Genomic DNA, 25,895 nt, shown 5'->3' with positions numbered 1-25,895 from the left:
TTAACATCAAAGTGACAACATAAATATTTTTTATAAGCCAGAGCACAGTGTATTTAAATAAATTTGGACCTCAATCTTATTTAAACAATAGAGATGGAAAAACATATGGAAACCTGGCAAAATAACAATTTCACATGAGAGGAGACATCACCAATTACCTGGCACACAAATCCTAGAACAAAATTTATATATTAATGAAATTGATCACTTAAGTACATGCACAACTAGTTACATCAAAAGGTCTTCTTTCTTCATACAAATTCCAACCTTTTCTAAGTCTTATTTCTAAATATTTATAGAAAACTATTACATCTCAGATCGGGTTTCAAAATAAAATATATTTATAAATAATATATGTTAAAGACACATGTATTTTAGATATAGAATAAGGAAAATAGGGAAACTTTGTTGAAATTTATTACGTTGTTAAGGCTATGTAGGAATGTGGTGATGACTGTATCTATTTTGTTGCAAATGATGTTCATATGATGTTGAAAATTATGTACTGTAGTTACACTTCACTTGATCAACTCCAGCAATGGGTCCCACCATTCTTCACTTGGGACAAAAAATTAACCATATTTCTGAACATTTCGTCCACCTCAGTATAAGTGTCAAAAGTTGGCTTATTGAAAAAAATGTGGTGAATTTCATGTTGAAGATTCAATTCAAACTATGTTCCCTATATGAATGCTTGTCCACTAATAATTCCTTTGGCCTTTACAAATTTGGAAGCATCAACACCCATATTACACAATTGTTCTTGGTAATTTTTGAATGGGATCAATTTTCCATTAGAATGTCTCAGAGTAGATAAACCTTTTTCTTTCAGTAGTGTGAATTTTCTATTGAACCACGTGCTCTACACCTCAAGGTCTTTGCATTTATTCTCCAACTGTATCATAAATTTATTTTTTTAATACCCTCTTAACCTCCATGATTGTAGTTGTGTTGTGTGGAATGTTCAAGTCTTATTGTTCCTCCTTGGTCTTAGAATTCAACAACTTGATGATCTTTTGTGCCTCTTCCAGTGTATGCTCCAAATCTTCCTTTGTGTTATGTATTGCAGTTTTGACTCTTTGCATAAGTTCTTCCTCCTCAAAAGTGATTTATATTGAAGGCCACATCTTCATTATGTTGGCATTTATATTATGACAAATGTTGTTCTTAGCCTCTACAACCATCTGAATGATAAAGGAGTGGTCCTAATATTTCTCCAACTATTGGATGCGCTTGTAATTTTTCTGCATTTCTGACAAATAGGAATTTGTCAGTTTTAATTTTATTCTCCTATATTTGAGTTAATGTTGCTAACAGTTTCTCTTTCTCGACATGAACTGATGACAATTCATCTAGAGCTCTAGTAATCTCTTCTATAGACCTTGAATCTATGGTATTTACTGAAGTTTCTACTACTATACTTGTGCTTGATGTAGATGCTCCTACGACTTCTGAGTGTTCTTTTTCTTTCAACAATACTTCCATGCCCTGCTCCATTTTTTGTATTTGTGCATTCTACTCAACCACTATAGTAAAAAAAAATTATTTCTCCATTTCTGTATTGGAAACTTATTTAGCTTGAGGATGTTCTGTGGAAGGTTGCTTCAGTTGCTTCCTCAATGCCTGAATATCTACCTCTTTGCTCTTTATGAGCTCTTATGTTGCTTTGATATCTTTAAGGTCATGTCTGAGCTTTATGATCAAATCTTCTAGAGATTTGATCCTGTTTTCCTTGGAAAATGATGACATCTTCTCAATCTTTAACTGAGAATTCATGTTGTTTAAAGATGACTGTAATTTGGAAGCAGTCATGGTTGAACTGGTAAGTGTTGAGAAAATCAACTCCCGTGTCTGCTTGTGTAAATACATTTGATTGATATCATGTATCTTACTATTATCAATTGAGAAAATGGAGGCTTTGTAGTCTTCATCACTCTTGGGACTAGTACTAAAGGTTCCATGAAGGCCATTTGTAAATGTACCTTCTCTTAATCAAATGTAAAAGTAAATCTATGCTGAGTTTTAGTTGAATCCTTCCAAGATTCAGAGTAGGTGGAAGCCTTCAAAGCTTAATTCTTCAATTTCATCTCCCTGTATCTTGCAAATATACTCTGCTGAGTTGAAATTTGGGAACTAGATGATACTAGAGATTGTATTGTTGTTTCTGCAATAGGTGACTGTATTGTTTCTTCTATATGAGTAGAAGAAGTGATAGGAGTTCCTGACAAAATCACTATAGCTGGTTGTTGTGTGTCCCTTTCCTCTGGGGTTTCATCAAATGTCCAACACATTTTCCTCCTCAAATGCAACCTGTGATCTTTCACCTTCCTTTTCTCCTATTTCCAATATTTTCATAAATAAATGCCAATAAATACCTCTTTTCCTTTCAAGCCTTTGCCATTACCTTTTCTAATTTCCCTTTAGCCATAATAAGCCAAATGAGCATCCCTCTAGGATGTTTTTTCCAACATTAATCTTGGAATACATGTCCCATGGCCTTGGTCTTGTTTTACCTTTATTAACTTTATTACATTGATTTTTAACCCAAGGCTATTACAAAATTAGATAGCACAGTCTAGATATTCATTAACATTTAGAAACATAAAGTATATCATTATGATCATAAAAAATTCATTTAACATCACAATTCATATTTCAAACATCTATATGTAATATACTTATCTAAGTGTTTATAGATAGCTAGAAACTAAAGGAGGTACTTCCACTCTTCATGCTACCATAGGTCAGCGACATGGAAACTTTCTTACAACTAACCACCTTCACGCTTAATCCAATATTTGAGGGTGTTATCACCTAAATCTGCCTTAGACTGAAGGAAGGAAAAAATTAGGGTAACCACAAACCATGCTCAGTCTGGTAGCTAGCCCTACCAGAGCAGGAGAGGGCTCTCTCCGAGTCACTCTCAGCGAATGGATAGGCAAAATGGTATGAGATGACTTACAATGTGATGTTTAGCTTAGGCTATTAAGTGAGAGAGGATTTTGGAAAATATTTTTGAAAGTGGCCGAGCTTCTGGGATGTATATGGGACTGGTGCTTAGCAAAGAATAGAGAATTGAGAATGAAGGCATAGATTATTCCGTGAGGCGAGGTAGGCGGGAAGCGCAGAAATTTCAACTTACGGTGACGCGGAATGGAAAGATTGCCAAAGATAGTGAAAAGGGCATGGTCGCACGAATCCTTTTCAACAGAAGAATAACACTGCACATGAAATTTTCCCACAGGCAGAGCAATATAAATTGAATTCTACCTATTCTCACTTAGAAAATTTCACTGAAAGGAAACATGAAATGAATTATGAAACATAACAAGATACATATGGAACATAAGAACACATTTTCTACACTCACAACCACAAGAATCTCATGAAATAGAGCCGCTGCCTTTCATTAACTCTCTGTCAAAAATACACAGTGCAGAAACAGAGTTTCTTTCCCACAGTCTCCCAGAAGTTACAAGCCAGCCAACCCTTTGCAAATAACTTTCTTACAATATATAGAAAGTGTAGAGAAGAGATGGAACTCCCAGGGTTTGGGAAGTTACTCAAATCATTTCGAAAAGGAGATGGAGAGCCAACCATCAGCTACAGGTGCAGTGCTCTTAAGCATGACATTTGGCTAGGGTGACCCTTTGCATTCTTTTGCCACTTGGATAGATGCCCACCTGGAGAGAAAACACTTTAAAGCCACCTTTGGTGCCAAAAAAAAAAAGATTAGATGATCGGGCCCACTTAGAGATGTTGCGACCCGAAATTTCACGAAACGGGAGCAATTTGGCAGTTTTTTCCCCTGTGCGCCATGCCAAATTACCTATGCGTGACACCACTTTGGAGGCTGCTTTGGGGCACTTTCATGTGTCCAAAATGTGCCCAAGTGGGCTTGTTGGAAAACCTGTCCTGTCTAATTTCCAACCCAACTGGAATTTCTAAATTTGAAGCTCATTTGTCCCTCCAAAACTTCATTCTCCAAATATTTCTTTCTGTGTGTCCAAAAAGTGGTAGAGAGGCCATTTTTGGGTGTTTTTTTACCTTTAGGAGACCCAAAACTTGTCAAAATTTCTTACCTAGACACCATTAGACGTATTTTTCGATCCTGAATCCAAATATGCAAGCGATTCCTCGATTAGAGTGCTAGAATTTTAGCGTCGCACCAGTGGCATGGCACAAAGGGAGAAATTTCCTATTTTGTGCTCAAAAATTTTGCCTGTGACCAAAATTTGCCCAAATTTTTTGGAATTTGGGCTAGAGGTTCCCTATGAAGTGATTTGCTGTGCCAAGTAAGCCTCAGCCAATATTCAAAGTCGATCTTGCTCCTTTTCCTCCTTTTCCTCTTTTGCCTCTTTTCTCGCTTTGCTTAATTTTGCCTTTAGGCTTCTGATTCCTGCCTTCGAACTCATGTTGCGGGCCTGGTAGTGATAATTCATGCACCTCAGCATGTCTTTCTCCTTGTTTGCTTTGTCCAATAGCCTCTCCAAATGCATGTTGACCCTCTCAAGGTTGGACTCCCAGTCTTCTTTGATTTCTTGCTCCAAAGAGGTGAGCAAAACGCTTCTTCTTTGAGCAGCTTGGCATTGCTCACGGATGTTCTGCAGCTCCATGATCGTCTGTTGGTCCTCAAGCTATTTGTTTCTCCACTCCAGGTCTTTCATGTTCCACTTGGCGCTTTCTAGATCAATGGTCAAGTCTTCAATCTCTAATTGCTGCTCCTTGATGATCTCTATAAGCTCCTCATTGGTGGGTTCTCCATCGGTCTCATCATCCTGGAGGAGAAAAAACTCGGTCTCTTGCTCACCTGATGGCCCCTCCTCCTGCACTAGCTCCTTGCCCTTACCCTGCTCCTGTGATGCTGATGGCGGAAGCGAGGTCCCTTCCACCTCGGGTGGAGATAACACTCGCTTTGCTCCTGCAAAAAATGGTCTGGTGCCTTTCGGATATGCTCTCTGGTATGTGATGAAAACTAGCATGGTGGCAGTCTCATGAATCTCAAAATGATGTGAAGGACTTCTCATATCAGGCTCAAACTGATATGAAAGACCTCCCAACTCATGCTGAGCCTGATGTGAAGGACCTCCCAGCTCATGTTCTGCCTCTGATATCACCGGTGGAGCACTGAAGAAATCACGGGAAATTAAGTCCTCCCAAGCAATACCCTACAATCCCAACTGATGGTCCACTAAAATCCAGATGAGAGAAAAATGATAGACATTGTTTAGCTGCTGTCGTGGGGTCTTGCGATGCATGAAGTTTTTCATCTTCTCAATGTTGTTGCAGATGAAAAATGGGAGGTTCATCATCTTCACCCTGGTGAAGTGCATGAACAAGCGGATGTGATAGGCATAAAGGCGAGAAAACCTCCCCTCGCAACTAAAATATTTCATGATCAATCTCATGAGTGGGGCATACTCATCCCTCAAAAACCTGAATGGAAAAACCCTGGTGAGCTGGCTCAAACAGCTGTTCTTGATGTAAGGCTCATAATGATGCCTCTCCACCTTCTTTTTCTTATGCCACTGCTCCCCAACGTTAGGTATCCCTGTTGCCACTGATATGGCCACCGATGTCAAGGTGAAAGTGACCCCAACTAGGACAAATTGGCCTCCCTGTAGATGAAGTTTAAAATGGTGGGACAACTCATGACGTACTCTGACATTTGCCACCCTTTGGAAAAATTCATAACATGCCAAGTGCTGGAAACAAGACATGGAAAGTGGGCATGCCTGTAGCTCTGTGAGGGTGTTGGGCTCGTCTCTGAGATGTCTGCCACTCCGGTGATGTCTCCTATGGGCCCTCTCTCCTAAAGATGTGTCATTATGTGTATCCCCCTCATAATCTGATGAATTTTCTGATGCCATCACTGCTGCTTGTACCCTGAGTTTAGTGCTACCTTCTGAATCCAATGAAACTGATGAATGCTCTGAAAATTTGTCACCAAGGGGATAATAAAACAGGGGAGTGTTAGGAGGGGAATGATGAAAAGGGGAATAGGGGTTTAAAGGAGAAATTTATTAGGGATTTGGGAGTGCTTGCGGTATGGTTTTGATGGGGTAGGGTTTGGGATATTTTGATCTATAAGAATAAAGGTGGAAAAAATGGATATGATTACAATGTAGCTAGGGTAACTATTAGGAAAACTTGCTCCATGAGAATTTAGCTGATAGAGATAGGATAGGAGCATATTTAGAAATCATGTTACTGTAGAAAAACCCTATCTCTTTGCCCTTCTTTGTGTCATTTTTGTGTTTGCTTAATAAAAATTTGCCTTTGATTTCATAGTCACCAAAACATATTTTCCTTTGAGTTTAAGGATCAATGTTGAAAGGATCTATTGTCACCTCTGCAAATTTGAGAGCCATTTATGAAAATTTGGGAGATTCAGTGCTTTTTTAGGCTCATAAGCATGTGCACCGCGTGCTTTGCCCATTGTGCCACGCACCGGGTATGCACCGTGCCAGTGCAGTGTTAACACTGTGGCCGGGCCTCCAATGCATCGCGCGCCCTGAGTGTGCTGTGCACTATCAAACGACATTCCTTTGCTTGGAAAAATAGGGGAGAGGGCTTTAGGGCATTTTTGGGTGCTTTCTTTAGGAGGCAAGGTGGAATAGAGGTGACTGTGACGAGGAGTGAGGGGACAAGGGGGAGGGGAAACAAAAACTTGGTGGTGTCTTCGAATTTGTAACCCCGTTTATCATTTTCTTAGATGAGTATTTTCATGGATGGCCAAGCGTGCTTCGAATACCATTCAACATTTAGGAACACCAACCATTGACCAAATTTATAGAGAAGGGGTTTCATTAGAGCTTACCTCTTGCTTGCTAGACTTCAACCGGGATATAAATCGGATTTGCAAGTGTTTTTGAGCTCCCTGGGCCTGTGCATCGCATGCCAAACCCAGTGCGTTGCGCGCCCTGAGTGCGTCGTGCCTTTGTCGATTTTTCACTATGGGTTGGCTTCCAGTGCGTCGTGTGCCCTGGTGTATGTGTCGCGCCACCTAGAAAACTACCCTTCTTACTCGAATTCTTCCTCCTTAGCTCTCTTTTCTTCAACAATGCCTCTCTCAAGCTTTTCCTTATCACAATGACTTAGTTTTGGGTCAAAACAAATATATATAGGCTTTGAGAGAGTTGGGTTCAATTTTTCTTCTTTGAAAACCCACTTTATAATGTTTAAGTTTTGCACTTTTTATTGGCTTTAAAACACTCTGCTTTTTCCCTTTTTCTTTGAAATTTTGGCTCTCATGATAAAATTTTCGGCATTTCTTTGTGGGGACTGTGTGACTGGGCCTCTGGCTTTGAAATCCATGACTGCATCTGAAAATGTCAATTGTCAATTTTTGGAAAATTTTGGAAAATTTTGTCATAGTTGAGCTTGTTTGACTTTTCTTCAAAACAGAGTTTTGAAGAAGAGTTGATGTCTCTTCAGGTGATGATGAAGCTTTCTGAACTGTAGCTGTATAAGGTCTCCTTCTGGCCTGCATGGCTCATTCTGGAGATGTTTTTCAAAGACCACATTGATGATTTCCTAGACCCAACAATAAAAATGACTATGTCCTGTAATATGGCCAGACCTTGACTATCATGAAATTTCAGTGATTATGTACAAAGACCTAAACCAGCAGGGGCCAGAGATGAGGGAAAATGACCAGCATGACTATCTTTGTTAGATCACGGCATGTCCCTAGCGAAATGTAGTTGAGTGGATGGAGCGGGACACCTAAAATTGAAATGCACAAAGAGCTTTGATCTCTGACGGAGGACTGGCCAAACCAACTCTAACATTGGCTCCAATAGGGGATGGTAGCTCCTTGGAGGTGCCAAGAACATCAGATCTCTGGAGGAGCTAGACAATGCCTTTTTGTCCATTGGGCTATGTAGTCATCATTTTGATAAACAGCACAAGGCTCTGACTTATTTATAAAACTGGAATAACCAAGAAATTGACTCAAACTTGACAATTGGAATAACTCAAAAAATGACTTTACATACTAAAACCAAACTGAAATAAAAATGCTATTTACAATGACAGTGGAAGCAACGTTAATAGATCAACAATGACACCGCTTGAGCAGCCGACCATTGATCGACCCTCCAGGACACTCTTCCCCGTTCATTTCTTTCAGAAGAAAGGCATTTTGACCTCTATATGCTGCTATTTTGAAAGGACCTTTCCACAGATTATCGAACTTTCCGTGCTTGCCTTTCTCTTCATTCGTTGCATCCCACTTCAGCACCACATCATCCAACTGAAATTTATCTGCTTTTGCTTTTCTGTCATAGATTTTCTTTATCTTCTCCTATAACTTGGATGTGTTTTTGAAAACTTCCTCTCTTGTTTTCTGCAAGTGGATCATTTGATTCAGCCTTCTCTGCATGGGATCTTCCTCACTGCCAACCTCCTGAAGAAGTTTGACCACCGGGGCAGCAAGGGAAGCGGGAAATACTGGGTCCACACCATAAACCAGCTCAAAGGGTGACATACCAATAGACTTTTTCTGACTTATTCGATCTACCCAAAGTGCATGGACCAGCCTCTTGTTCCAGCTCTTCTTATTTATTTCCAGCAGCTTCTTGATGATGTTGACCAAATATTTATTCGAAGATTCCGCCAATCCATTACCTTGTGGATGATAGGCAGTTGAATGACCCAAAATTATGTGATATCTGTGACAAAATTCTACCATCCTTTTCGATTTAAAGGTTGTTGCATTATCAGTGATTATTTTGTTTGGACAACCAAAGCGAGACAAGATGTTATTTTCGAGAAATGAGATGATTGCCGTGTCCGTCGCTTGTATGGCAGGTGTTGCCTCAATCCATTTTATGAAGTAGTCCGTCGCTGTAAGGATCCACCTATGATGTCCGAAAGAGGCGGGATGAATTTACCCAATGAAATCCAACCCCCACTACTGGAATGGAGCACTCACTTCGATAGGCTTGAGTGGAAAAGGTTGTAGTTTATGTTTTCCTTCGAAAATTTGACACTTATGACAGCGCTTTACCATCTTATGCACATCAACAAACAAAGTAGGCCAGTAGTACCCCGCTCTCAAGATTTTGTTAGCTGTTAACTTCCAAAAAAGATGTCCACCAAACTCTCCTCCGTGGAATTCCTCCATGACTTTCTTTGCCTCCTCTTCCACCAGACAATTTAACAAAATGCCATCGAGATCTTTCCAATACAGTGCAGAATTCAAGACACAAAACTTGGCAGCCTTCAATTTAAGTGTTCTCGATTTGTTTCTAGCCATGCTGGGCGGTGGTGATAGATATTTTAGCACATATATTATATCAGAATACCATGGGGACAAAGAAAACATTTCAGATACCTGAACTGAAGTTCCTTCATCATTCTCATCGGACATGGCAGCGATCAGATTTATGTCCAATGCATGCAAATTTGACTCAGCCATTAGCTTCGCCAATCCCTGTCCTTTGACCAGCTTTGTAGGCTTTATCTCCACATCATATTCTAGAAAAGTTGTGATCCATTTGCCTCTTCTCCCTTCCAGATCGGTCTGCACTAAAACATCTTTCAGAGCAGTGTTAGGAACATAGGCCAAAATGTGAGAATGTAATATATACACCCGAAAATCCTTCAGTTCCTTCACCAATTCCAAGGATTGCTTCACAATGATGTTGTACTTCAAATTTGCATCCCTTATAGCCCTGCTGAAGAATGCAATGGGTCTTTCATGATCATCCCTTTTCTGCAACAATACCGCTGCCATAGTGTGCTCAGAAGCAAATGAAAACAATATGAAATCTTGAGTGTAATCTGGGTTGACTAGAACTGGAGCTGAAGAGAGGGCTAATTTGACCAAGTTGAAATATTTTACAGCCTCATCCGTCCATTTCACCTGGCTATCCTTCTTAAGCATGTTGGTAATTTCTTTCAAATGTTCCACAAGATTAGGCACAAAGCGACGCAGAAAATTCATCTTACCATTGAATGACTGTATCTCCCTTTTGTTCCTAGGCAGATCGATTTGGTGAATTGCTTGGACATGTGTTGGGTCTATGTGGATGCCATCTTTTGAAATGATATGCCCAAGTAATTTTCCTTCCTCCATGGCGAACAAGCTCTTCTTAGGATTCAACGATAAACCATATTTCCTGCATTTTTGAAAGACAATTTTTAGGTGACGCATGTGCTCTTCATCAAATTTTGAAAACACCGTCAAGTCATCCAAGTACACGCTGAAATGTGGCACCTACATTCTTTAAACCGAATGGCATTTTGGCATAGTGAAATGTTCCCCATGGAGTTGTGAATGTTGTCTTATCCCTATCATCTTCATGGACTGAAATTTGGTTATATCCGGAATAACCATCAAGCAGGGACATACAAGATGCCCCCACTACTCGCTGAAGTATATGGTCCATCTTGGGCAGCGGATAGTTTTCCTTCAATGAGACCTTGTTTAGATTTTTGAAATCGATGCATAGGTGGATCTCACCGGTCTTCTTTTGTACAGGCACTAAGTTAGATATCCAATCTGAAAATATGATAGGCACAATGATACCTGACTTGTACAACCTATTTACCTCTTTTTCGATGGATGGCAGCAACTTTGGATTGATCCTTCTCAGCTTTTGTCTAAATGGTTTCTGATTGGGCTTGATAGGTATGGTGTGTTGAATGATGTTCGTATCATAGGTCTCTAAATCAGAATAATCCCAAGCAAATACATCTGCAAATGAAGCCATCAGACTGATATATTTGTCCTTGATCTTTGGGGGTAGTGTCTTGGACAGTTTTACCAATTTTGGATTTGCTACTGTACCGATGTTGACTTCTTCTACACCTTTCTCCGTGGGCTGCAAAGTTGGCTTGTGGGCTAGATCATCTTGATTGAAAAGTTCTTCTAGGGGTATCAAGCCTTTAGGAATGATGTTTTTCTTCAGCTGCAATACGTCCATTTGATTGATTTGTACTTCTTCTGTACCATTCCCTTTGTTCTCATCGTTTTCTACATCAATTAAGGTTTGTTTGAACTTACCTTTGTTGAGTAGAAAATCCTTAATCTCCCCATCTTCTTGGAACACTTGTCAATGTCGCTTATTGTCTAGAATGGTTGGACGGTGCTTGACAGGGATTTCAAATTTATTGTTGGAGTTCATGGGGATCTTCAAGCTGCTCGCTGCCTTGGCAAGAGCAGCAGCAATACTATTTTGTATTCGTGGCACACATGTCAAGGTGTATTCAGAAAATAGCTTCAACATGTCCAAAACTGCATTATGATAGGCCCGCATCCTAGGATGTTTTTCTTGATACTCACCTCTGACCTGTTTTATCACCAACTAAGAATCGCCATATACAGAAATCCTCTTTGCATTTAGCTTTCTAAGAATCTTAAGGCCCGCAATCAGAGCTTCATATTCAGCTTCATTATTGGAACATTTGAAGGCTAGCTTGTAGGAGCAAACTCTCACGCTGCTAGGTACTTTGTTTGGGGCGGAGAAAGGACTGCGTACCCAAATACCAATACCAACTCCATCATTCCCTACTACTCCATCAAAATCCATGGTCCATACGCCTTCTTCTTCCTCTTGCAAGTGCTGAAAATCTTTTTGCTGTCCATTTTTTGTTTGTTATCCATTTTTTGTTTACTGTCCATCGTTTTCAACTGATTGCCCACTCTTTTGTTGCTTTTCTTGTCTTTCTTTCTTCAAAATTTCTCTAAAATTTTCTGTTATCTCTGGAATGTTGTCTTCTTCTACTATCTGACTATCTATTTCATTTAAACTATCTGAAAACAAAACAAAAGACTCTAAATCTATATGTACATACTTTATAGGATGATTTATCGGTTTCTCCTTGCTTGTGATCATATACTTCATCTTTTGTTCCCGATATAATTTCCTCATTTGTCCAAACACTGGGATTGTTGCGTACGAGAAATCCAGCTGTAGTGTCCCCTTCAATTTCGCTACCCAAGATCTGGAAAGAAGCATGCCAAACCTTGGAGGAATATCCGCTACCACTATGTCCATCAGAACATTTTTCGTAGGAAGTTGATCCAAACTCACAACTAAGTCTTTGATGAGCCCTATGCACCTTACTCTGTTGGAGTCAAATGAATAGAGATCATGATATTGGCGGGTGATGTCCAGACCAAGCTTATCCATCATAGCCTTGGGCATGAGATTGTGAGAGGCTCCGAAATCGAACATGGCATTGTGTAGCACTAATTCATGCAATCGTAAACTGGTATAGAAGGGTGGAACCTCGCTCTCAAGAGACTCACCATTTTTCACTGGCCCAAAAATCATTTCAGGCTGATCATCTTCCACGTTTACCATGTCGGACATTGGGTCCAAATTTAACATCTTAGAAATCTGTCCTCTGTAACCGTTGTTCTTCATGATTTCAGTCAAAGGGATGGATACCTTTAGCTTGTAAATATCATTCTCTAGGCTGAAAGCGGGAGTTCTTTCTACCTCTTTGACTGGGATCTCTTTCCTTTCCTTCTCTTTTGAGGTGGCCGGTTGCTGTGATTGTTCTACTAACTTTGATTTGTTGCTCTCTGGAACAACCGCCTCCTTTCCCTTTCTTTGTGTAGCTGATGGATCATTCTTTGTTGTTTCATCCTCCTTCTTTTTCTGATTTGGTTTGGCCGGTACATCTTTGTTTCTAAGGGAATATCGCTGCTGTTGTGTGGACAAAGCATTCATATACCCCCTTTGATATTCTTCTAACTCTTCTTCCAACACGGTTTCGTTAGCTAGAATAAAATCAGTGTCTTGGTGTGTAGCTGAATTCACTGCACATTCTTCTTCTTCGGTGATGTAAGTAGGCAGCTCATCTGGAGTAAAAAGATGGTTTTCCTCGCCTATTACACTCTCGTCGTCATCTGATTTAGGTCCATGCACGAATTTCTGCTGCAAAGATGTTTGTACCTGCTATTGTGCTGCTTGTTCTTGAGTCCGCTGATCTCTTTGTCTTATCCTATATTGTGGCTGCTGTTGGCCACAAAAGTTAGGATTCCTAACTTGTGGCTCTGGCTTGTCAAGTTTTACTCTCTCAAGCATTTGTTCTACCTTTTTGAGCAGCTGATCCATTGAAGAAGATTCTTCTTTCACCGTGGTTTTCTTCTCCACTTTCGCTCTTGCTCTTTTGGACAGCAGATTTGCCTCAATGCTAACCGCAATTTTCTGCATGTCTTCCATTGTAGCCGGTTCTCTCTCTCTCAATTGGTACGCCATGTCAGCATCAAAACCATCCGGAAACTTCATCATTTCTAGTCCCATAGGTGGCTTTAGATGGTCTGGAATTTCGTTGTAGACTGCATTAAATCTAACACAATAATCTTGGACTGACTCAACGACATTTCGCTTGATTTGTTCATACTCGGCCAGAATTTGAAGGGGATTCTTTTTTACTTCCCACCTGTTCAAAAATTGCCTTTGTAGCTCAGCCAAGGTGGTGATGCTTGCAGCCGTCAAACCTCTGAACCATTTCCTCACATCGCCTGCAAATGTTTGTACAAAGAGCCTCATTGCCACGTTTTCCGCATCGATCTCATGAAGTTCATAGAAATCTTCCATTTTATCCACATGTTGTTGAGCTGTAATATTGTTAGGAGTGCCATCAAAAAATGGGATTTTACTTTGATAATCATTTGGCATGTCATCTAGGACTTGGGGAAGAACAAGGGGTGCGAAACGGGCAGCCATCATTCTTGGTGGATTTGGCCTTGGAGGCGTCGGAGGAGTGTGCACAGTTTGCAAGGGGCTTTCACTTGGAGTTTGGGGCTGTGTGGCAATGTAGTTATCGATTAATCTATTAGCTCTTTCCGTCTCAAGGTCTACAAGAAATTGCGGATCGGGGATGGTGTAATCAACAAACTTTTCGGATTTAGACTCAAACAGTGATATCTCAAATCGTTCGTCAAACTCAAGCTCTTCAAGATACTAAAAAATGTCAGGAAATGAATGCGATTTGAACACGGGGGTTATGGTGCTTTCTTGGTGAAGGAGTCTTGGGATCAAATTGGGATTTTCATACATATGATGAGGGTCCGGGTCTGGATTCGCTTTGGTATATCGTCTCGAAGCCAGCGTGCTATTGGGATAAATCACGGGACACAACCAACATACTCAGCCTTTCCAATCCTAAGCTCATCATCCGGAAGCCTAGAATTCTTGTGAAACAAGGGGATTTGATTTTCAACTTGTCCCCAGTGGAGTCGCCACTATGTTATCACCTAAATCTGCCTTAGGCTGAGGGAAGGAAAAAATTAGGGTAACCACAAACCACGCTCAGTCTGGTAGCTAGCCCTACCAGAGTAGGAGAGGGCTCTCTCCGAGTCACACTGAGCGAATGGATAGGAGAAATGGTCTGAGATGACTTACAATGCGATTTTTACGTTAGGCTAGTAAGTGAAAGAGGATTTTGGAAAAGATTTTTGAAAGTTGCTGAGCTTCTGGGATGTATATGGGACTGGTGCTTAACAAAGAACGAAGAATTGAGAATGAAGGCACAGATTATTCCATGAGGCAAGGTAGGCGGGAAGCGCAGCAATTTCAACTTAAGGTGATGCAGAATGGAAAGATTGCCAAAGATACTAAAAAGGGCATGGTCGCATGAATCCTTTTCAACAGAAGAATAACACTGCACATGAAATTTTCCCACAGGCAGAGCAATATAAATTGAGTTCTACCTAATCTCACTTAGAAACTTTCACTGAAATGAAACATCAAAATGAATTATGAAACATAACAAGATGCATATGTAACATAAGAACACATTTTCTACACTCACAACCACAAGAATCTCATGAAACAGAGCCACTGCCTTTCATTAACTCTCTGTCAAAAATACACAGTGCAGAAACAGAGTTTCTTTCCCACAATCTCCCAAAAGTTACAAGCCAGCCAACCCTTTGCAAATAACTTGCTTACAATATATAGAAAGTGTAGAGAAGAGATGGAACACCCAGGGGTTGGGAAGTTACTCAAATCATTTCGAAAAGGAGATGGAGAGCCAACCATCAGCTACAGGTGCAGTGCTCTCAAGCATGACATTTGGCTGGGGTGACCCTTTGCATTCTTTTGCCACTTGGATAGATGCCCACCTGGAGAGAAAACTCTTTAAAAGCCACCTTTGGTGCCAAAAACCTGAAGAGTAGATGATCAGGCCCACTTGGAGAAGTTGTGACCCGAAATTTCGCGAAACAGGAGCAATTTGGCAGTTTTTTCCCTTGTGCGCCGTGCCAAATCCCCTGTGCGTCATGCAACTTTGGAGCCTACTTTGGGGAACTTGTAGGTGTCTAAAATGTGCCAAAGTGGGCTTGTTGGAAATCCTGTCCTGTCTATTTTGCAACCCAACTGGAATTTCTGAATTTGAAGCTCATTTAGCCCTCCAAAACTTCATTCTCCCAAGACTACTTTCTGTGTGTCCAAAAAGTGGTAGAGAGGCCATTTTTGGGTGTTTTTTGACCTTTAGGAGACCCAAAACTTGTCAAAATTTCTTGCCCAAACACCAGTAGACGTATTTTTTGATGCTGAATCCAAATATGCAAGCGGTTCCTCCATTGAAGTGCTAGAATTTTAGCGTCGCGCTAGTGGCGCGACGCACAGGGAGAAATTTCCTGTTTTGTCCTCAAAAATTTTGCTTGTGACCAAAATTTGCCCAATTTTTATGGAATTTTGGTTGGAGGTTCCCTATGAAGTGCTTTACTATGCCAAGGAAGCCTCAACCAATATTCGAAGCCGATCTTGCTCCTTTGCCTCCTTTCCCTCTTTTGCCTCTTTTCTCGCTTTGCTTAATTTTGCCTTTAGGCTCCTGATTCCTGCCTTGGAACTCATGTTGTGGGCTTGGTAGTGATAATTCATGCACCTCAGAATGTCTTTCTCCCTGTTTGCTTTGTCCAACAGCCTCTCCAAATGCATGTTGACCCTCTCAAGGTTGGACTCCCGGTCTTCTTTTATTTCTTGCTCCAAAGAGGTGAGCGGAACCCTTCTTCTTTGAGTAGCTTGGCATTGCTCATGGATGTTCTGCAGCTCCATGATTGTCTGTTGGTCCTCAAGCTGTTTGTTTCTCTGCTCCAGGTAGTTCATGTTCCACTTGGCCCTTTCTAGATCAATGGTCAAGTCTTCAATCTCTGATTGCTGCTCCTTGATGATCTCTATAAGCTCCTCATTAGTGGGTTCTGCATCAGTCTCATCATACTGGAGGAGAACAAAGTCAGTCTCTTGCTCACCTGATGGCCCCTCCTCCTGCACTAGCTCCTTGCCCTTACCCTACTCCTGTGATGCTGATGGCGGAAGCGAGGCCCCTTCCACCCCAGGTGGAGATAACACTCACTTTGCTACTGCAAACAACGGTCTAGTGCCTTTCGGATAGCCTCTTTGATATGTGATGAAAACTGGCATGGTGGCAGTCTCAGGACTCTCAAACTGATATGAAGGACTTCCCATCTCAGGCTCAAAATGATATGAAGGACCTCCCAGGTCATGCTCATCCTAATGTGAAGGACCTCCCATCTCATGTTCTGCCTCTGATATCACCGGTGGAGCGTTGAAGAAATCACAGGAAATGAATTCCTCCCAAGCAATACTCTGCTGTCCCAACTGATGGTCCACTAAAATCCGAATGAGAGCAAAATGATAGACACTATTTAGCTACTGTCGTGGGGTCTTTCGCTGCATGAAGTTTTTCATCTTCTCAATGTTGTTGCAGATGAAAATGGGAGGCTCATCATCTTCACCCTAGGGAAGTGCATGAGCAAGCGGATGTGATAGGCATAAAGGCGAGAAAACCTCCCCTCGCAACTGAGATATTTCGTGATCAATCTCATGAGTGGGGCATACTCATCCCTCAAAAATCTGAATGGAAAAACCCTGGTGAGCTGGCTCAAGCAGCTGTTCTTGATCTAAGGTTCATAGTGATGCCTCTCCATCTTCTTTTTCTTATGCCACTGCTCCCCAATGTTAGGTATCTGTGTTGCCACTGATATAGCCTCTGGCGTCAAGGTGAAAGTGAACCCAACCAGGACAGATTTCCCTCCCTATAGATGAAGTGCAAGATGGCGGGCCAACTCATGATGTACTCTGACATTTGCCACCCTTTGGCAAAATTCATAACATGCTAAGTGCTGGAAAGAAGACATGGCAAGTGGGCATGCCTGTAGCTCTGTGAGGGGGTTGGGCTCGTCTCTGAGAGGTCTGCCACTCCGGTGATGTCTCCTAGGGGCCCTCTCTCCTGAAGATGTGTCATTGTGTGTATCCCCCTCATAATCTGATGAATTTTCTGATGCCATCACTACTGCTTGTACCCTGAGTTTAGTGCTGCCCTCTGAATCTAATGAAACTGATGAATGATATGAAAATTTGTCACTAAGGGGACAATAAAACAGGGGAGTTTTAGAATGGGAATGATGAAAAGGGGTTTAAAGGAGAAATTTATCAGGGATTAGGGAGTGCTTGGGGTATGGTTTTGGTGTGGTAGGGTTTGGGATATTTTGATCTATAAGAATAAAGGGGGGGAAAATGGATATGATTACAATGTAGCTAGGGTAACTATTAGGAAAGCTTGCTCCAGGAGAATTTAGCTGATAGAGATAGGATAGGAGCATATTTAGCAATCATGTTACTGTAGCAAAACCCTAGCTCTTTGCCCTTCTTTGTGTCATTTTTGTGTTTGCTTAATAAAAATTTGTCTTTGATTTCAGAGTCACCAAAACATATTTTTCATTGAGTTTAAGGATCAATGTTGAAAGGATCTATGGCCACCTCTGCAAATTTGAGAGCCATTTATGAAAATTTGGGAGATTCGGTGCTTTTTTAGGCTCACAGGACTATGCGCCGCACGCTTTTCCCAGCGCGCTGCACGCCGGGTATGCGCCGCGCCAATGCAGTGTTAACACTGTGGCCGGGCTCCCAGTGCGCTGCGCGCCCTAAGTGCGTCGCGTCACCTTGTGTGTGCGTCACGCACTATCAAACGACATTCCTTTGCTTGGAAAAATAGGGGAGAGGGCTTTAGGGCGTTTTTGGGTGTTTTCTTTAGGAGGCAAGGTGGAATAGAGGTGACTGTGACAAGGAGTGAGGGGACAAGGGGGAGGGGAAACAAAACCTTGGTGGTGTCTTCGAATTTGCAACCCCGTTTATCATTTTCTTTGATGAGTGTTTTCATGGATGGCCAAGCATGCTTCGGATACCCTTCAACAACTTAGGAACACCAACCATTAACCAAATTTACAGAGAAGGGGTTTCATTAGAGCCTACCTCTTGCTTGCTAGCCTTCAACCGAGATATAGAATGCATTTGCAAGTGTTTTTGATCTCCCTGGCCCTGTGCGTCGTGCGCCAAGCCCAGTGCGCCACGTGCCCTGAGTGCATCGCGCCTTTGTCAATTTTTCACTGTGGGTTGGTTTCCGGTGCGTCACGTCCTCCGTGTGCGTCGCGCACCCTGGTGTATGCACCGCGCCACTTACAAATTTGCCCTCCTTGCTCGAATTTTTCCTCCTTAGCTCTCTTTTCTTCAATAATGCCTCTCTCAAGCCTTTCCTTATCACAATGACTTAGTTTTCGGTCAAAACAAATATATATAGGCTTTGAGAGAGTTGGGTTCAATTTTTTCTTCTTTGAAAACCCACTTTATAATGTTTAAGTTTTGCACTTTTTGTTGACTTTAAAATACTATGCTTTTTCCCTTTTTCTTTGAAATTTTGGCTCTCATGATAAAAATTTTGGCATTTCTTTGCAAGGACTGTGTGACTGGGCCTATGGCTTTGAAATCCATGACTGCATCTGAAAATGTCAACTGTCGATTTTTGGAAAATTTTGTCATAGTTGACCTTGTTTGACTTTTCTTCAAAACAGAGTTTTGAAGAAGAGTCGATGTCTCTTCATGTGATGATGAAGCTTTCTGAACTGTAGCTGTATAAGGTCTCCTTCTGGCCTGGATGGCTCATTCTGGACATGCTTTTCAAAGACCACATTGATGATTTCCTAGACCCAACGATAAAAATGACTCTGTCATGTAATATGGCCAAACCTTGACAAAGACCTGAACCAGCAAGGGCCAGAGATGAGGGAAAATGACCAGCATGACTATCTTCGTCAAATCACGACATGTCCCTAGTGAAATGTAGCTGAGTGGATGGAGCGGGACACCTAAAATTAAAATGCACAAAGAGCTTTGATCTCTCACGGAGGGCTAACCAGACCGAGTATAATATAGGGAATGCTTTCTTAGGGGAATTCAGACCAAATTCTTGGTTTAAACACTCAAGAGATGCAATCCATGGTCTAGGTGGTTTATCAACTTCCCTCTAGCATCAAGAACCACAGTGACCCACTATTCCTCTTACCTGATTCACAAGGATTCACCGAATGTCTATATGGGGTATTCCTTAGTCTAGGAGTTGGAATCCACTATCCAGGTGGTTTATCAAATATCCTTTTATAGCAAGATCCATAAGGGTCTGCATTCTACTATCTAAATGGTTTATCAATTACTACTCCTAGTAAGCAACAAAGTGATCTAGAATGCTCTTTCTATGTGGTTTACCAGCTATATAGTAAGCAGCATAATGATTTAGCCATCCACTAAGCCACTCTCCACCCAACCATAGGCAAGACCATGTCATAACTTTTTTTACTACCAACCACCCTTAAGGCAAATTCTTGGAGCCTTAAGAGAAAACTAAACTCAAGGATTTGTGACAAAGTTTTCATACATAATTAACAAAAAAGTGAAGGACACTTTCCCTCACACAAAGGAAAGACTCAAAGTTCAACCATCCCATGTTTGACCATACTCATAAAGATTCACAAAATGACCATGCATGTCTGCATAATACAAGGTAGTCTTCCCTCTGTAGTCCCTTGGGCCCCCCTCTTTAGTGCTTTATGTTCCACGCACAAAGAGGGTCATTCCTAGTCCTCAAAGCCATCTAGTCCATGGAAAAAGTGTTGGAACACATTCACTTCCTATCACATAAGTTATCACTCATAACATGTAACCAGCCACAAGGTATGAACCTCTTTAGCTTATGCCATCAACTCTCATTCCAATTCAAAATTTTGTGTGAGAGGCAAAAAATTGTATGACAAAGAATATGGAATAGTCTAGAATGGTAAAGGAAGAAGAACCTCTTAATTGATCCTCCCTCTTGTTTTTATAATCACATCGTAACCCTTCATCTTTCCAACCTCTTGCCAAAAGCTTCTTGGGAAGATTAACCATCTCATCAAAAGGGGAATTAAATCAAGGACAATTATCCTTTCAAGACATCAAAATGTCCTGGCTATCCCCTTTCTTATAGCTGCAGTTTTTTTTTTTATTAATAAAAAGTAAACATTACATCACATCATAAAGTTTTAACTCATAACATCAATGTTGGTACCCAGTATTATAATTTCCCAATTACATCACAAAATTGGGAAAATAAAAGTGGTGTCACACATAAAATATAGTTCAACCAAGTAACAAAATAGACGTACATGTTTTATATTGCTTTGGAAAGATTAAACATATTCATTCAATATTGTTAATTCCTACTCCCAAACTAGCCAATAATTTAGTGCAATTATGTATAGTCACTATTTATGTAATTTCACATATTTTATAGATCGTGCTAAACTATTCTAAAAAAAAATTCAAGTGACTTCATTAAATGCATTAACTATAATGCATTTTCTCAACTTTCAACATGGTGAGTTGGACTAAATGACTACCTTTCAAATAATAAAAAATGTTTCATACCACTTTTAAATAAGAATTAGGGAAGATTTGAACATCTCATGCTATATAATATATGTAGTGCATGCATTTTGAAGAAATTTATAATCTTAAAACAAGAAAGATGAAGCTCTCCTCCCATGGGTTGTAAAATAGTTGAAAAATGGATAACTTGTTAAAACACTCTTTACATAATGGAGACCAGTTCTAAACCTGGTAGGTGTCTCACCAGCTTAGCCCTCAATTAGAAGTTATAATTCTAACTGTTTGAATTAGCTCATGTTAAGTGAGTACAAAACCTACCTAGTTGCCAATTCTATGTCTCAGAAAAAAGGAGGAAAGGATCAAATCATTTCCTATACCAAAAAAAGTTTATGATTAATCACACAAACTAGAAGGGAAAAAGGAAAAAATGTCATTGTTTCTTCGAGTCATTAACATTTATTCTTCGAGGAATTTTGGGAGCAGCAATTCACTCAACTCCATTGTGTGTTTCACAATGTATTGTAGGGAGTCGGCCATGATTGAGTCCACCAAGTGTTTGACAATTGTGGGGTGTTAAATAAAAGTAGAGGATTCCATTGGAAAGGATTTAGAATTTGGGACGTCTTTTTGTTATTAAATTTCAGGATAATTCCAAAATTTTATAATTGAAATAAAGAATAATTGTAGGATTCTATAATACATAAAGATAATCGGTTGGAAGGTTCTGTGAGGCATTTGAATACATAAGAATGCCGTAGACGAACAATATGCAGAGGAAATTTGCAGACCGGGATACCGAGATGAACAAATCGCGAAACCTCATTAGTTGTACTTGGAATTTCTGTGGCTAGAAATTCAGTCAGTGCTACACTTCTTTGACAATGTACAACCAGTCATACTTCCATTAGAATTTTCGTTGGTCAGTAATAGTAAGTAATATTAAGTGGGGACATGGTGATATCAAAGATGTGGAAATTCAGAGTTATGTTTCTGAATTCGGTCGGTATTGGTAGGATCAGGGTTGGAATTTCAAAATAGTTTTATTTTTCAAATTTCTTTTTTTTTAAATTATATTTGATAGAGAAATCATCACATGAAGTGACTGGTAGTTTGGCCGTCAAATTTCATTCCCTGACGGGAGACATTGGTAACGCAAGTCGCACTGTCGTGGACGGGATGCAGATCAGAGTACGTTTCGAAAAGTCATACGAATCGCTATCCTTACAATGACAATGCACAACTAGTCATACCTCCATTTCGTTGGTCAGCCGTAGTAAGTGGTGACATGAAAGTTGTGGAAATTCAGAGTTGTGATATGAATTTGGTATGAATAGGATCAGAGTTTGGAATTTCAGATTCACGCGTCAAATTTGATGACTGCGCTTCATGTTTCATTTTTTTTTTTGATCTTTAAATTATATTTGATAGACAAATCTTCCTGGACGGGAGACATTGGTAACGCAAGTCGCACTGTCATGGACGGGATGCAGAGAGTACGTTTCAAAAAGTCATACGAATCGCTATCCTTACCTGAACACCGATGTGATCAGAGTGCCGTCTTGAGCGGGACATAGTTGGTGAGCAAAGTTGCATTGAGCGGGACATAGTTGGTGAGCAAAGTTGCATTGAGCGGGACATAGTTGGTGAGCAAAGTTGCATTGAGTGGCACAGACGGCTGAAGAAAATTTTTATCCAGTTGTATTGAGTGGGATATAGGGTAGAAGAAAGTTGTGGAAACCTTGATTTCTATTTAGGATTTGGTCGGCTCCCAAATAAGTCGTACCGTCGTTCTGAATGGCTACATAAATATCTATTTGACGTGCGAAGAAAATTATTATTAATTCTATGTTGCATCCGCGTGAGCGAGTTGATTGAAATAAAATATATTATTGTTAATTTAGTAGATGAAGTTTGAAAGAAATGGATGATGGAAAATATATATAGTTTTTGAATTATTAAATTATTTTTAAGAATTTACTTATATAATAAGTGAACTATAAATTTTTATTATTATATTTGTAAAGAGTACGTCATATGTATTTGGTTTCTCGGCAAATCTATTTGGCTTTCAAGTAATTTGTAATTTTTTCTAACAATTCATAAAATTTATTATAATTTTAATAAAAAATAAATTTTTATTTTTTGAGTTTTTGAAATGTAAATTTTTATTTATTAATTGGCCATTTATTAAAAGTGATTAATATTAAAAATTAAAAATAACAAAAAAATTCACAAAATAAATATTAGTTAAATATTTCAAAAATTAAAATTTATTTTTAAAATTTTTTGAAATCTAAATTTTTATTTTTTAATTTGCCATATATTAAATGTGTTTAATCTTAAAAAATTAAAAATAACAAAAAATTCGCAATATGCCAAATAACCTGATCATTCATGAGAATTCCGATACCTCTGTATCACTCGTTATTATTATCGACTTATATTTTCTTAATATGCGTGTCTGGAAACTAACCCTGAAATGACATGAGAGTCTCGTTTATTCGTTGATGAATTGACTTGAGAGTCTGGTTTATTCGTTGTTTTATGTGCTAGACCTGACACATGCGTGGACAGAAAAAAACCAGTGGATATTTTCTTAATCTTCATGTCTCAAAGTTAAGCATGAAATCGTATGCATGAAATCGCATGGAAATTTTTTATTTGTTATTTTATTTTGTTTTCCCGGGTGAAAAAAATCACATGCGTGGACAGAAAAAAATCAGTGGATATTTCCTTCATCTCCATGTCTGAAGGTTAAGCATGAAATGGTATGGAAGTTTTTATTTGTTATTTTATAATGTTTTCCCTGGAGAAATAAATATGTGGCAGGCATGGACACAAGAAAAATCCAGTGGATCAGACACATGCGGAGAAAACTAAACACGAAATGGAGTGGAAGTATTTATTAGTTCTTTTATGATGTTTTTCCTGGTTAAATAAATATGTGGTAGGCATAGACACAAGAAGAACCGAAACAATTAAATTAATAGTTTTTTGGAGTTTATTTTATCTTTTGTATTTTGTGATCCTCGACTCGACTAGTTTTGAAGTGACATTAATCAATAATTTTAGCTTTATTGTTATTAATTATGGAAAAATTTAATAGGCTTCTTCATCTCTTGATTTTTGAAATAATTAAATTAATAATTTTTATTATTAGTTTTCCAGCCTCTCGAGTTTATTATATTTTTCGTATCTTGTGATCCCGACTAGTTTTGAAGTGACCTAAAAAGGCATTATAAAAATTTATATGTTCGTCAATAATTTTAGTTTTATTGTTATTAATTATGTTAAAATTAATATGTTTCTTCTATTTTTCAATTTCAATAACTTTATTAATAATCAATAAAAAAAAATTAATATAATGAAATTTTAATAACATTTTAAAATTTATATAAATATATTTAAAAAATTTAATAATATAAATAAACTTCTAAATTATTAATTAATATAAAACTATTTTAAAATTTTCAATAATATAAAAATATATTTTAAAACTTTTAACGGTTATCAAAATGATACAAGCTCTTTTGTAAAGGAAAATAACAAAATGATGGGAATTTAGGAAACTCTATATAAATACACTCAAACATACTTAAAGTAATATAGTTTTTTTAAAGTTACACATTTAATTTTTAAATAAAATTAAATATTTACAATATTACACTACAATTATCTATATATATAATTATTTTAAAAATCATAAATTTAATTTCTAAATAAAATTATATATAAATTTAAGCTTTGTTACATATTATAGATTAATATCATGATTTTTCAATACCACATGCCCAAAAATCATAAGTCATTTCAAAATCAAAATATTTTAATTTAATTTTATACAATATAACAAGATTCTTAACCACATATATTTATCCCATGTTACCATAAATATAATTAACATGTAAATTGGCTTTGTTACAATACCATGACCCATTACTATGGCTTATCAATACCACTTGCCTAAAACCCATAACTCATTTCAAAATCAAAATATTTTATAGATATTTTACATTAATTTTATTTTATAAGATTTATATAAAGCAGATTAGAAATATATAAATTTAAATCCAAAATAAAGTTTAATATATATAAACTCTTAATCCAATCATAGATAAAAATTCTCATCTGGCAAAAGTTTATGTAGCTATTATGAAGAAACTCTTATTATGTTAAATTTTTATATTAGTTTTTAAGATTATTAAAGTATGTTTAATTTTGATTCAAGTTTCTCACACATACATAGTTACTATTTAAAATTATCAATCATTTTTTGCATAAGAGGTTAGCTAATTATTTTTTCTTAAGATTCAAATATTTTAAATAGAACTATCCATGTTGAATATGTAACATTTTGAGGTTTAATTTTCAATAATCATTTTTATGGTATAGTTTAATTATTTTATTGGATATATCCACATTTTTTAATTTGACAATAAATTTTATTTTTTAGTTATTTTAAATACATTTTTATAATTTTGAAATTTATATTAAGAACGGTGTTGATGTTATTTTTAAGTCTTATGACAGATTTAAAGCTTTTCAAAGGTTTCAAAAATAAGCAAAACTAGTTGAACTATTAAGGCATTTACAAAATTCACTGCTCTTATGGAAAATCTTACATTGGCAAAATCGATCATTCCGTCCAAACCATTATTAAAGAAAATATTATTTATGCACATTATAATAGTCTGAACAAATATGTGATTATTGAACACACACAATTACTATTTAAAATTATCAATCACTTTTTGCAGAAGAGGTCACTTAATTAAATTTTCTCAAGATTGAAATATTTTAAATAAAACTATCCATGTCAAATATGTAACATTTTGAGTTTAATTTTCAATAAAAAAAAATTCTAAGTAAAATTGATCTATTTATAAAGACATAATGTACAAAGAGGGTCTAGCCTCAGTGGCACTCGGTCAGTTGTATGACCAATCTGAGCATCAAACCTTGAAATCGTGACTACCCCAGATGGGGAAACCAGTCTGACTATAAAAATTAGGACAGTTCAAGTTATTCTCGCAAGGGCTATAGTTCAATAATTCAAAAATTCTAACAAAAAACTGTAAATTCCAAAACTTAGCTCATAATTTTCCGTTGTAAATCGACAATTGTGAACAAAATTCAAAATTTTCGTTTCCCGAGTTGGGGACAAAACCAGAAAAAGACGTGACAGGAAACAACGTTTAAATGACAAGT

Source organism: Pinus tabuliformis, chromosome 2_2 (genome assembly GCF_031772625.1).
Source record: "Pinus tabuliformis cultivar Carrire ecotype Pingquan chromosome 2_2, CPIR1, whole genome shotgun sequence".
Classification (NCBI taxonomy): domain Eukaryota; kingdom Viridiplantae; phylum Streptophyta; class Pinopsida; order Pinales; family Pinaceae; genus Pinus; species Pinus tabuliformis.
Note: the sequence above shows the minus strand (reverse complement) of the source record.